Source organism: Odontesthes bonariensis, chromosome 19 (assembly GCF_027942865.1).
Source record: "Odontesthes bonariensis isolate fOdoBon6 chromosome 19, fOdoBon6.hap1, whole genome shotgun sequence".
Lineage (NCBI taxonomy): Eukaryota > Metazoa > Chordata > Actinopteri > Atheriniformes > Atherinopsidae > Odontesthes > Odontesthes bonariensis.
The window spans coordinates 5,570,728-5,582,546 of record NC_134524.1 but is presented as its reverse complement, the minus strand read 5'-3'; the positions used below and the strand labels follow the sequence as shown (position 1 = coordinate 5,582,546).

Genomic DNA, 11,819 nt, shown 5'->3' with positions numbered 1-11,819 from the left:
CAGCTTATTTGAGTCTTTTAGCGAAATGAACGCACTGCCAGCTGACAGCAGAGTGGATTAGTATGCAGTGAAGTGCTTCTGTCTTTGTGCCGCGGATCAGTGGGTGATTTCAGCATTATACTCTGCTCTGTTTGTGGTTCTGTTGCTCCGATTGCTTGAAAGAGAGGCAATTATTCACCTGGCAACAACCAGCACGCAAACTCGATCCTATACTGTTCTTACGTTCCCAAACGTTTCAACTCCAGAATGGAGTTTCTCCAAACAGAAGTTCTTTCTTTGTCTCGCAGGAGCTCATCCTAAGACCCAAACAGATGTCAAGACTGTGAATGATCATTAAAGATGTCTTTTAATCTTCTTTCTTTTTGGTTTTAATGATGCCGTTTCTTTTATTTCAAGAATATTTCTGAACTTTCTATGTTGTTCCAAGCTGAAATGTGTCAACGCTAGCATTGTGAATGAGGCTATGTGCACATATTTTTTACTTTAAAAACTTCTAAAACTCTTGACCACGTAGCACAGTTTACAAAACTATTTCTACCAAGGTGAACTAGTACTGTGTGCTATTAGATTAGCCTGTTACTTAATATAGTCTGTTTTAACTGTAGATTTATGTGCAAACATGACAAAAGTTAGAAAGTGAGGTCAGCACCAGCAGCCATCTTGGCTGGACACGAAAACAAACAGAAGATCGGCGTAGATTTGTCTAAATTAAATTAAGCTTTGGAAATCGGAGTAACAAGTTACACCCCAGATGCACCCTGGGTAAATGCCTACTTTGAATGGAAACATGGGCTGTGTTCGAAACCGCATACTACTCCTACTACTCATACTAACTTTTTGAGTTAGTATGCGAGTTTTAGTAAGCGAGAAGTTCCCGGATGCATACTAGATTCTCCGAAATGTTGGGTAAGCATCATGAGGTTACTACTCATACTCAAACTACCCAAGATGCAACGTAACGTGACGTCGCCGATCGTCATTTCCTGTCAAAACGGCAGTTTCAAACTCATAATTATGAGATACTAACTCAAAATTATGAGATACTAAGTCAAAATTATGAGATACTAAGTCTTATGAAATTATGAATTAGTATCTCAAATCAGTGTGTGGCTATAAAACCGTTTCCTCCAGCTAAACTCAGACAAAACTGAAATCATTGTCTGTGGCCCACAGAAACAAAGAGAAAGTGTTATCAGTCACCTTGAGACTCTCTCTCTAAAACCTAACTATCAAGTTAGAAATCTCGGGGTAATATAGGACTCAGACCTGAACTTTAACAGCCACATTAAATCTGTAACATCAGCAGCTTTTACCATCAAAAAAAACATTGCCAGAATCAAAGGAATAGTGTCTAAAGCAGACTTAGAGAGACTGATCCATGCGTTTGTCTCCAGCATGTTAGACTACTGTAACGGCCTGCTCACTGGGCTCTAAACGGGCTGTAAGACAGCTGCAGTACATCCAGAACGCTGCTGCTCGAGTCCTGACCAGAACCAGGAAATACGACCATATTAGTCCAGTGCTCAGGTCTCTGCACTGGCTTCCTGTCGCTCAGAGAATAGACTTTAAAACAGCTCTGCTTGTGTACAAGTCTCTTCATGGTCAAGCGACCATGACACCTGAAAGTATTTTATCTGCACGCTTCACTTTTAAATTAATTAATTATTTATTATTTTTAATAGGTTTTTAAATTTTAATTTTATTATTATTATTTTATTTTATTTTATTATTTCTAATGATTTTATTGCCTTCTTGTGATTTTATGTAGCTGTGAAGCACTTTGAATTGCCTTGTGTACGAATTGTGCTCTATAAATAAAATTGCATTGCCTCATGATTTTGACTTAGTATCTCATAATTATGAATTTGTTCTCATAATTTTGACTTAGTATCTCATATTTATGAGATAGTATTTCTAAATTTATTTTTATTAAGTGGCGGAAACGGGCTTCCATAGCAACCAAACTGGTCCCAGTGAGGCAGAACTTCAGGTCAGGAGTGTTGGTTAAGGTTTAAAAGTTAAAGTTAGTAGTAGGGTTTGGGTTAAGCTGTAAACAATGATTGGAGGTCAATGCGATGTAATACTGTGCGCGTGTGGGTCTGTAGTGTAGTTATTTTCTCTGGCCGGTTGAGCTTATCTCGGCCGCACACGCGCAGGTGGGCGTGAACGAGAGAGATCGCTTTCCCCCTTCCACCTGAGTGAATGTGCGCATGCGCACGCTGGCTGGGGTTCCCATCTCCTTCCTCCAGCAGCACATTCGCGCACGCCCTCAGGCAGCACAGTCGCGCGTCTCGTCTTGGATGCAAACGTTGGAGAAACGGAATCAATGAAGCGTTTTTTCTTTTTCTGTGTTTTCCTGGGCGTTTTTCATGCCGGAGGAGCCAACAGCCCCGGTACGTTTCTTTATCTTTTCCTTTCAGATGTTAACACCCCGGCTCATGTTCGTTTATTGTTTTTAAACTCAGTTTTATCTCGCGGTGTTAAAACACTGAGACTTTGAAGGGTTAAGATGCCTGAAACTCTATATATTTGGATATATTTAGAGGTTTATTTGTGGTTAATGCGCTTTGAGTAGCTCAGGCATTTTCAGGCTTTTCTGCAACTCGTCACAACATAATAATATTTCTGGAACACTCCACTAGTTGGTTTTATCCACAAAAGCATAAAAGGTAATCTATTGCGCTATTTCTATAACAGTCATTTTATTCTCATTATGTTTAGCACATCTGGTATTGCTTTTATATGTATATGATGTTATTATAACGCTTAGAATACCTTTTATAGCCCCTGTATTCCACATTTTGTGGTGCTCACTTACACTTTTCCTCTGTAGTACGATCACTTTATAAAACATTATAACATTTTTTAGATCATTAATTGAGTATCAAACGCCCTGAAACAGAGAAAAATCCCCACTTTGTTTAAAGGCTTTTTCCACGTGTGTTTGTTTCCTTCTAAACGTTTACATCGGCATTATTTTAATGATATTTCAAGTACTTTTTGGCTCTTTTTCATGGACTGAAACATGATGCATATGTGAAAAAAGTGTTACATTTTCACATTTTCACTCATAGATTGCCATGTTGGATAATCTGGGAATCTATGCTCCATAAAATATCAGAATAGGGTGAAGAATTGTGCCCCAAAGATGCCAGAACAGCCTTGAATTCAGTTAGATTTAAATGATGACAACGTGAAACCAAGAAAGCAGCGAATTATTGATGAATTAACTTGCTTTAATGTTCAGAAAACTATCCCCAATAAAAGCTGCAACCTTGAGTTATATTTATTCGGTGAGAACTCACAACAACCTCCGTAGCCTGCTCTTTTAACCTCTCTGTCGTCACGTGTTTTCTGTAAAAAACCTGGAGGCTGCTTTCTGATTCAGAAACTGTTGATTTTCTAACTCACAACCTTGTTCTTGACCCAAACTCCTAACTTCTGCAACTGTTGTGAAGTAAAAGATCCTTTTTATCCCACTGATCTGGCATTACTCTGCCATCCTTGTGTTTTAAAGATCCTGACACTTGGAATCGTGTTTGTTATTAAACCAGATTAGATGAATAAATGTTGCTGCAGTGTAAAAGAGAAGTAAACTCTATTAGAGTAACCGTCATAATTTCTACCTTGTACTTTTTAAGATTGAGTAAGAACTAGAGCTTCTTAAATAAAATTAAACATTTTATTAACGTAATACATGAATTATGGGGGAAGAGTAAGTTTTACTTAGGTTTCCTCATACAATTTAAATGTTTAATAGTTGTATGTACATAAACCTAGAAATACTACATAAACTTTACTCTGAAAGTGTATCGTTAAAATCTACTAAGTTACTTCATAACAGCAAATACTACAGATATATAACATTTAGGCAAGGCAAGTTTATCTGTACAGAACAATTCAACTACAGGGCGATTCAAAGTGCTTTACAGATACATTAAAACAGTAAAAATAAAAAGCATGGTTTAAATTTTAAATAAAAAAAAAAGAAATAAGAACAATAGATGGAATCAGATAGAATCAGTAGTTAAAATGTGATTAAGTTTGAAACTCATTTACTTAAATTTATGTTGAGTATCTGAGTAAAATGATGTTCCTGCCTATGAAAAACAAGTAGAGTTTACTTATGTTGTTTAAATAAATATAACTTAAAACTTAGATGTAATTAAGTAAATGTTACTTAATATCTTCAAAACTGTTATGTTTTATGGTAAGTAACATTTACTTGATATTGCAGCATTAAATATTACTTAAATCATTTGAGTGCAAATAGTTACAAAGAGTTTCTTAAGTCAATCTTATGAGTTGTTTTTTTTCAGTCCAGGATGCTTTTTGGGGGTCTTCTGCCCCCGTTGCCATAGCTCTCCGCCTTGCTTGACCCTCCCTCGCTGTAAAACTCTTTTTCCTGTGTAAGAAAAGACATTTTCTTGCTTTTAACACTTTTTTTTGGCACAACGGAGCCCAAAAACGCATCACGCTGAAGCTGCTTAACAAGCATTTTGGATGCTTGTCAGGGCCACATGAATTGTGGGGGGTCCGCCGTGGTCTTCACAAACAACACGTGTTTACTGTTGTTTGTCCGGTAAACCAGACAGAGCCCATCTCCTCCTCCCGGGGAGTTTGACCGGGGTTTCCAGGGTGACCAGGAGCAAGTCTTTGTGTCTCTCTGCTGTACGGAGTGTCGTTAACTCCTTTTTTCTGTTGGTATTGTTGGATATTTATTGCTGTTACTGTTTCAAAATAGTTTCTTTACTATCTTATTGGATATGTTCCTTTCATGGTTTGATCTTTAGTGGTTTTTCTTTATTATTCTGGAGAGATTGTTGGTTGAGTTATTCTTCCTTGAAAGCAAAGCCCATGTGGAGGTATATATATATATATATATATATATATATGTATATGTATATGTATATGTATATATGTATATGTATATGTATATATATATGTATATATGTTATTTGATAGGTTTATGCAAAAATGTCAAAACCAAATGACATTAAACACAGTTGAGCGTTAGAGAATGGGCAAAGAAAGAACCTATGATGAGTTGATTGGGGCCATTTTTATTAAAATTACAAACTACAGCATTGGTGGAAGATGCTCTTTGATTAATATTGATGTAAACCTTTTTTGGTTTAGTAATTATCAGGTTTTTGGGTGTTTTTTGAATATTAATTTGTTGTTTATCTGCAGATTCTGGGATGGTTTGTTTCTGAGGGGTTTCTGGAATAGCCTGTGTTGACTCTTGATTGGATTATTGTGTTTTTATTGTGTTTTTATTGTGTTTTTGTTGCTTCTTGGTTAGGTTGACATTGGTTAACTAGTTCATTAGTTATGGTAATATCAAGGTTGTTGTCATAAACCAGCCTCAGATGGTTCTCTTTTCAGATTAGATTGCTAATCTTTTCTGTTGAACAGGATCTTTCCCTGCAAACATCTGGATTCCAACCTTAAAGAGTAGTTTAGTTTGACAAAAATAATCTCATCTCAGGCTCAGCTTTCAGAATGAGCAGTATGGGTCGAGTATGTTTACACCTACGGGGAACTCGAGTGTGCTTTGTGTTCTCAGTGTAGCCCACAGGAAAAAGACGAACAAAGCAAAATAAGTCAACATTTAATGAATACATGGAGGGGGTCATTGAGCAGTGTTTGCTGCTGTCTGCATGCAGTGTGCAGGGTTTGGAGTGCCAGTGCATAAGGGAGGTTTTTGGGGTGTGTAACTGTATTATTAGTTCATCTACATGAGATGTAGTTCCTGGAGACCTCTGAGCTCTCTGCCTGTGGCCTGAACGTCACACATTCAGTCTGCTGACCTGCTGCTGTAATCCTCAAACCGAGGCGTTGGGAGATCTGTCGCCGCTGGAGAAAGTGTGGGAGCTGTGATCTGTCAGACTGCTGAGCAACAAGCAGCCGCTTTAAACGCCCGCGATGACTCACATCGCACCGTCTTCTCTTGTTTTTTTTCTGCCCGATTTAGTCTCGAGAACAACAGCTTCACCACGATGCTGACAAGCTGTTAATCAGACTCTTCAATGGCAATAATCCGTCACGTTTCTCATCTTTACTGGCTGCACTCAGAAGCAGCTTATTTATCCTTTTTTTTTTTTTTTTAACAAAGCGCAGCATTAATTATCCACGTTTTAGTTTGAATAATCACTTTTATTCCTCAGCAACAAACGTATCAGGAATAAGGCAACATCTGGAATAAGGCATCTGTAAAATTCCTAAACCTGTAGCTATAATGGAGTAGGTTAAGCTGCTTTAGAGCTAACTAAAAATCTAGAAATAATGTTCAGTATTTTTAAAATAAGCCCATCCTGAGTCAGGAAACACATTGAATATATGCGAAATCGGCCTTGAAACACGCCCGATCCCCCACGTTCTTTATCTTTACTGAGAAAAAACACCTATAACTAAAAAGGCATGGTTTGTAAACGGGTCGCCGTCTCAGAAATGTGCAGCTCAAGCAACAATCTGAACTTTATTTCCCGAAAAGTTGCAGGATAATTAGAGTTTGAGGGTCTCAGTTTTCAGAAAAACAACGACATGATGGAAGAAACCAAAAAAATCTCAGAGTTCGCTTCATCTGAAACTAAATGTGCTGCAAGATGTGAAGTAATGATAAAACCGTAGATGTGCCCTTTGACCGCCGCTTAGCTTCCACGCTCTAGCTGCTGCTGCAGACGTAGAAACGCTTGATGAAACGTCCTCAGAAGAAAAAGACTTTTCTCCTGAATGCACTTGGACTTTCCTTCCATTTCCTGGAGAAACTGTAGCATTTTTGTGAAAAACTCGGAGCAGAAACTTAGAGTTTTGGGCCGTTTTGGGCTGGACGTACTCCTGCAAAAACACCAAGCAACCCGGTTTGTTTTGAGCTTTCATCACTCGCCTTCACCCGTGTCTGAGACACGCCTGCTGACTGCTGAGCCCTCTGAAAGCTCCCACAGGGGGCCGCTTCTGTTAGCTCGAGGTCAAATGAGTCGGAGTAACCGCTGGAAACGCCTACAGAAAATATCACGGTGCCATCCGCTCATGATTATGACTGTTTACAGAACCGTCCTGCTTATATTAGCTCCAGATGAGCTGGGTGATTCCTCATCTCCCAAAGTGTATTAATAACTTGTTGTACCAGATGAGTCATCACCAGCCCGGTGCGTGCGTGTGTCAGGTCATGTTGTTTGATCTGTTAATGATTTGTACGCTGGTTTTCTTTGCATGTCCGCGTCTTCTCTTGTGTGACGGAGAAGAGGTCAGCTGAATTTGTAGTGCAAATATTTGTCAGCGTATTGTTTCTTAAACAGGTTTCCAGTGACTTTTCTGTGTGTGTTTTTTTTTTTACTGTACACCATGCCATGTTGGCTTCCCAGTCTGACCACGTGATCTCTCCAGATTCACAGTCTCTGACAGATACACGAAGAGTCAGATCAGGCTTTAAAGGGATAGTTCGCCTCTTTTGACATGAAGCTGTATGACATCCCATATTAGCAACATCATTTATGAACATCTTCTTACCCCCTGCTGCGTCCTGTGAGCAGAGTTCCAGCCTCGTTTTGGTGTTGATGAAGGTAGTCCGGCTAGTTGGCTGGGGTTTAAAAAATAAAGCGATTTGCTTCTCAAAACAATATGCGTTCAACAGAGTAATACATTTGCATCACAAAATCGTTCACCAGGAAAAAGTCAGACCTCACAATCTCTTGGCCCTATTTTCTCTCCTTTCGTATCACTGCCTGCTGTGCAGACCGAGCAGCAAACACTGTAACAGGCGCGGCTATCGGCAGGCGGCAGCAGGCAGTGATACGAAGGGAGAGAAAATAGGGCCAAGCGATAGTGAGGTCTGACTTTTTCTGGATGAACGATTTTGTGATGCAAATGTATAAGTAAGGGAAAGTAATGTGTAAGTTAAATGAAGTCTTTATTGGTGGTAACAAATGGAGTATATCAGCGCTGGACCCAGTATGACAGACCTCTTTGCAGGAAATCCGTCAAACAGAGCCTCGATTTCCGGTAACATTTTGTATTTATACGCCTCATTATTTCACATAGGTTGGACTCCTTGTCGACCAAATATGATTGGAAATGAGTAGGTTCAACATGCTTCGTCATATTCTCTGAATAAGCCAAATAATGTGTGTGTGAACCTTGCACCTGGTTTCCCAGAATAATTGTCTCCCCATTCCTGGATCAGTTAAGGTCATGTCTCGTGTCCATCGTGGAAAAGTACATTTAATAAAGCCAATTTTAACACATTGAAGTTGGATTTTAAACGCGTGTTCTGTTACGTAGTTAGATGTGGAATTTGGGCTAAATTAGAGCATCTGAATACTTCTCCAACCACTCGGAAACACTCGGCCCTTTATTAAGAACAGGGTAATAATACTGCGTCGGGCCTGCCATTCCTCTGAGATTCTCCTCCGTGTTGATGCATCACATAACTTCTGTCCTCGCCAGGAAGCTTTCTGAATCTGAGGAGGCGAGTTTGGACTTTTACAGGCTAACCTGTGAAGTTAATGTTTGTGTGATGCGTTTCTCTGCTTATCATTTACCACCACCGCTTGTATCTGAGCTCCGACGTGGGTCCAAGCTGCCAGTCAGCGGGCGCTTCGTCAGGGAAGTCATCGGAGGACGGGGAGGAGGGATTTCTTTTTGTGGGTTACTCATTCAATCTGTGTGCGGTTCGCCATCATCGCCGCCGCAGCCTCGCTCGGTAATGAGGTCAGAGCCGGCGCTGCAGGAATGTGGAGCGAGAGGTGGATGTACGCAGGGATCAGAACTGGGTCGGACGAGAAAGGCTAACTAACAAGTGAGGGGTGGTGGTTTGTTTTCTGATTGAGTGGATTCGATTTCCCAGCATGCATCAGAAGCTGAGGTGTCTTACGTTGTGTTTTTGATGGTAGTATTTTGTGTCTCTGTTTGGACTTTAATGGCTTCATGTTTGTGCACAGATGTTTTAAGTTCTCTGGAATTTGTCTCCTGTCCTTTTAGATGTTTTGTGTCTCTCTGCCTTTAATTTTTATAGCTGTTTTATGTCTTTTTTACAGCTCTTTTATCGCGGTTTTAATACTTTAGGGACTGTTTTGTCTCTTTGTGGTTGCTTTGTGTCTCTGTGTGACAGTTTTTGTGTCTCTTGGCTTTCTGTGTTTTGTCTCTTTGTGACGTTTTGTGGTTGTTTTCATGTCTCAGTGTTTATGTTTGCTGCTTGTTTCGGGATAATTTGTGTAATTTTCTTCTGTTTCGTCTTTGTCACTCTTGGTTATCATCACTTTGTATCATTTTGCATTTGTGGACGTCTGGTTTCTTTGTGTGTTTGTGACTGGCTGCTTTGGGTTTCTTCTTGGCAGTTTTTGGTCCATTTGAGGCGGTTTTGTTCTCCTTGTGGCTGTTTTTAATTACTTTGCAGCTGTTTTCTGTGGCTGATTTTTTTTGTCTTTTTGTGGTAAGTTAGTGTCTCTTTGTGGCTCATCTCTGTATGAGTGCTTTTTGCCACTTTGTGGCTGTGTTTCATCTCTCTGCAGATTTTTGTGTCTCTTTATGAATATTTTGTAGCAGTTTTATGTCTTTTTTATAGCTCTTTATTGCGGTTTTGTCTCTTTGTGGTTGCTTTGTGTCTCTGTGTGACAGTTTTTGTGTTTCTTGCCTTTCTGTGTTTAGTCTCCTTGTGACGTTTTATGGTTGTTTTCATGTCTCTTTTTTAATGTTTAGTGTTTATGTTTACTGCTTGTATCGGGATCATTTGTGTCATTTTCTTCTGTTTCGTCTTTGTCACTCTTGGGTATCATCACTTTGTATCATTTTGCGTTTGTGGACGTCTGGTTTCTTAGTGTGTTTGTGACTGGCTGCTTTGGGTTTCTTCTTGGCAGTTTTTGGTCCATTTGAGGCGGTTTTGTTCTCCTTGTGGCTGATTTTTTTGTCTTTTTGTGGTAAGTTAGTGTCTCTTTGTGTCTCATCTCTGTATGAGTGCTTTTTGCCACTTTGTGGCTGTGTTTCTATATGAATATTTTGTAGCTGGTTTTAGTCCTCGTGTTGTTATTTTGTGTGGGTGGAACTAGAAGAAGGGGAAAACCCTTTTTTGTTATCTTTAGTTTTGTTAATGATAATTGTTATTTCTCCTCTGCTTTTGATATTAAAGTGTTTTCAGGACTAGTTAACCTACTGTCAACAGCAAAGTTTCCCATTGCAGCTGGTTAAACAGGAAACATGGCTGATTTGGCTGTTTTTTTCTCTCAGTGGTTGTTGTTAGTCTCTATTAAGTAAACTGGTGTCTCTGCAGTTGTGTTGGATCTCCTTATTTTATGGATGTTTGTGTCTCTGAGGCAGTTTGATTTCTCTTTGTGGCTATTGTGATTGAGGATAATCTTTTTGGGATCGTTCTTTTTTACATTTGTCTTTAATTTGGTGTAACGTCTGTGGTCACTTACACTTTGCTGCAGCTGTGCGATATTTCCTTGTTGCCTTTTTGTTTCGTGTTTTTTTTTGTTGCCCGACTTCTCATCTACCCCATTCCCTTGTTGTCCTGCCACAGTTCTTCATGTGAACCATAGTTGGATCTATTTTTACATTCTGTGTAGCGTAATTGAATGATTTCGTGGTCACCCGGGTTTACCTCGGCCTTTGGCCCCCCCAAAAAACTTTTGAGAGAAATCACTATAAACCTTTTGTGTGCGAGCCTTTCAAGGCGGACGGATGAAAGAGGAAACAACATGAATGCAGAGAGAAACACATCAGACGATAGCGTCGTGCACACACATGCTGTGACCTGATTTTTGTTGGCTGCCAAGTAAACAAACGGTCATTGTCTGTAAGCCGCTCTGTTGCCACGACCATCAGTAGCTCTCTGTCCCGTTGCCACGGTCGCACATGGCCAGCCCTGAAATCTAAAACACACACACAGAACCACAGAAAAAAAGTTTAGGAACTAATGATAACATTTTAAACTAATCGTACTTTGATAAACAAGAAAAACTGAACCAAGTCAATTCAACTGAAGAAGCTACACGAGGGTTCAATTCAGGATTTTAGGAGTAAGCAGAATATTTCTGTCACAAATAAAACCCAGAATAGTTCAAACATTTGGGTCGCCATAAATAAGTGAAAGAATCGACAGTTGTCAGGCCTGGTCGTGGCTTCACACACACACACACACACACACACACACACTGGCAGTTCTGGTTGTTAGCACGATTGAGCTGAAAATTTGATGGAAGAAATCAGGCGATCGGTGATGTGAGATTAAGTTATGTAAGACTCTTACACACACACTTTCATCTTTAATTCATCAGAAGGAAGTGTATATCTTTGTTGACATGCATCCAGAACCTCACACGGGGGGGTTCTGCCGGTTGGAGAATTGAATAATCAACCAATGCAGGACTGCAGTCCAAACATGGACTTCCTGCCTCAGGTCTCCTCTTGTAAAATTTGAGTAAACAAAGTTGTTGTTAGTGGAAATCTAACTTTTGAGTGCTGCTGATGGTTTGATGAATTAGGTGCAGGTTGGAGCTGTTTGACTGTTCAGATAAGACAAACACGAGTTAAATGGGGAAAAGATTCAACAACAGAAAACACAGAAACACATGCATGACTTTAAAGCAAATATTTAAGGTTGCAAAACATAAATGTTTAATGGGCTTACATTTAATTACAAGACATTTGTGAAAGAGGCACATTTGTAAACACTCAGCAGATGAATGACAGTGTGAGTTCAACACAGGCTGAATGGATTTTTCCACATCTGCAACAGTTTTTTTCCCCATTTACTGTGACTGCACTGAACACTATGGAAGCCCATTTCCGCTGTGAAAAAATAAAATAAAAGACCAACA

At 39.6% G+C, this 11,819-nt stretch overlaps 1 protein-coding gene across 2 annotated transcripts in view; it reads left to right on the top strand.

Moving 5' to 3' along the window:
- The first annotated feature begins 2,259 nt into the window (after positions 1-2,259).
- LOC142369025 (uncharacterized) overlaps positions 2,260-11,819 on the top strand; it is a 31,689-nt gene continuing 22,129 nt past the window's right edge. For both annotated transcript variants that reach the window (XM_075451249.1, XM_075451248.1), the window contains exon 1: positions 2,260-2,393. The gene's annotated coding sequence lies outside the window, so the exon portion shown is untranslated. The remainder of the gene's footprint in view (positions 2,394-11,819) is intronic.